Consider the following 2,769-nt stretch of genomic DNA (forward strand, 5'->3'; position numbering starts at 1 on the left):
TTTAATTTCTTTCTTGACCAAGTTATCATTGAGTAGAGCACTGTTCAGCTTCCATGTGTATGTGGGCTTTCTGTTGTTTTTCTTGTTATTGAAGACCAGCCTTAATATGTGGTGATCTGATAGAATGCATGGGATTATTTCAATCTTCTTGTATCTGTTGAGTACTGTTTTGTGACCAACTATATAACAACTATCCAGTCTGTTATTCTATCTCTTCTTTGCGGGGGGTGGGGGAGGAGTTTGAGGCCATTGATGTTAAGAGATAATAAGGAAGAGTGATTGTTGTTTCCTGCTATTTTGTTAGAAGTGGAATCATGTTTGTATGGCTATCTTCTTTTGGGTTTGTTGAATGAAGATAACTTTCTTGCTTTTTCTAGGGTGTAAATTTTGGAGAAGGTACAATGAGGTGCTGAGAAGAAGGTATATTCTTTTGTTTTAGGATGAAATGTTAATATAAATATCTGTTAAATCCACTTGGCTTATAATTTCTGTAATTTTCACTGTCTTTGTTTAGATTCTGTTTCTGTTATCTGTCATTGCTGAGAGTGAAGTGATTAAGTCTCCCCTATTATTGTGTGAGGTACAATGTGAGCTTTGAGATTTAGTAAAGTTTCTTGTATGAATGTGGGTGGCCTTGCGTTTGCAGCATAGATGCTCACAATTGTAAATTCATCTTGGTAGATTTTTTTATTTGACAAGTATGAAGAGTCCTTCTTTATCTTTTTTGATAACTTTTGGCTGAAAGTCAATATTATTCAATATTAGAATCAATACTCCAGCTTGTTTCTTGGGATCATTTGCTGGAAAAGTGTTTTCCAACCTTTTACTCTGAGGTAATGTCTGTCTTTGTCTCTGAGATACGTTTCCTGTGTGCAGCAAAATGCTGGTTCCCGTTTTTGTATCCAGTCTGTTATTCTATCTCTTCTTTGCGGGGGGTGGGGGAGGAGTTTGAGGCCATTGATGTTAAGAGATAATAAGGAAGAGTGATTGTTGTTTCCTGCTATTTTGTTAGAAGTGGAATCATGTTTGTATGGCTATCTTTTTTGGGTTTGTTGAATGTAGATAACTTTCTTGCTTTTTATAGGGTGTAGTTTCCCTCCTTGCATTGGAGTTTTCCATCTATTATCCTTTGTAGAGCTGGGTTTGTGGAAAGATATTGTGTAAATTTGGTTTTGCCTTGCAATATTTTGCTTTCTCTGTCTATGGTGATTGGGAGTTTTGTTGGGTATAGTAGCCTAGGCTGGCATCTGTGTTCACTTAGGGTCTGTATGACATTTGCCCAGGATCTTCTGGCTTTTATAGACTCTGGTGAGAAGTCAGGTGTAATTCTGATAGGTCTACCTTTATACATTACTTGACCATCTTTTCCTTACTGCTTTTAATATTTTTTTTTTTGTTTTGTGCATTTGGCATTTTGATTATTATGTGACAAGAGGAATTCCTTTTCTTTCCAGTCTATTTGGTGTTCTGTAGGCTTCTTGTATGTTCATGGTTATCTCTTTCTTTAGGTTAGGGAAGTTTTCTTCTATAATTTTGTTGAAGATATTTACTGGCCCTTTAAGTTGGAAATCGTCACTCTTTTCTATACCTATTATCCTTAGGTTTGGTCTTCTCATTGTGTCCTAGATTTGCTGGATGATTTGGCTTAGGAACTTTTTGCATTTTGCATTTTCTTTGACTGTTGTGTCCATGTTTTCTATGGTATCTTCTACCCATGACATTGTTTCTTCTATCTCTTGTATTCTGTTGGTGATGCTTGCATCTATGACTCCTGATTTCTTTCTTAGGTTTTCTATCTTCAGGATTGTCTCCCTTTGTGATTTCTCTATTCTTTTTATTTCTATTTTTATATCCTTTATGGCTTTGTTGAATTCCTTCACCTGTTTGGTTGTATTTTCCTATAATTCTTTATGGAACTTTTGTGTTTCCTTTTTAAGGACTTCTACTTGTGTTCTCCTACACTTTTTAAGGGAGTTATTTATGTCCTTCTTAAAGTCCTCTATCATCATTATGAGAAGTGATTTTAGATCTGAATCTTGCCTTCCTGGTGTGATAGTATGTCCATGACTTGCTATGGTAGGAGAATTAGGTTCTGATAATGCCAAGCAACCTTGGCTTCTGTTGCTTATATTCTTATGCTTGCCTCTCACCATATGGTTATCTCTAGTGCTACCTGCCCTCACTGTCTCTGACTGGAGCTTTTCCCTCCTGTGATCCTGGTTGTGTCAGAACTTCTCAGAGTCCAGCTATCTCTGTGATCCTGTGATTCTGGGAATCCTGTGATCCTGATATCTTGGGTGTGTAAGAGCTTCTGGGTGTCAAGCTGCTTCTGGGATCCTGAGATCTTAGTGTGACCAAGCTCCCGAGATCTTGTGATCCTATGATCCTGGGTGTGTTAGAGTACCTGGGAATCCAGCTTCCTCTGAGTTTGTGGGACTGTGTGTGAAGCTAACACCTAATGTCTGCTCAGGGCATGGGTTCAAACTGGAAGGAACCCTTGCCACTGGCCAGGCCAGGATTCCTGTGTTCCTGGATCCAGATAGTCCCAGTTATTCCCTGTGTTAGGGCAGATGATGTGGCCTCCTCCCCTATGATCCTGGGCATGCTGGGTTGCCTGGGAGTTGGCTTCTTCTAGGTGTTGTGGGACTGGGTGCAGTGCTAGCACCCATGATCTGCTCAGGGCACCAGCACAGACTGGCAACATTTAATATATTAGTCATATATCTAAAATTGGTTTTCAGCAATAAATATACTAGAAGCAACATGTTT

Source organism: Mus caroli, unplaced genomic scaffold (assembly GCF_978045245.1).
Source record: "Mus caroli unplaced genomic scaffold, Mus_caroli_1 scaffold_15, whole genome shotgun sequence".
In the NCBI taxonomy this organism is placed as follows: domain Eukaryota; kingdom Metazoa; phylum Chordata; class Mammalia; order Rodentia; family Muridae; genus Mus; species Mus caroli.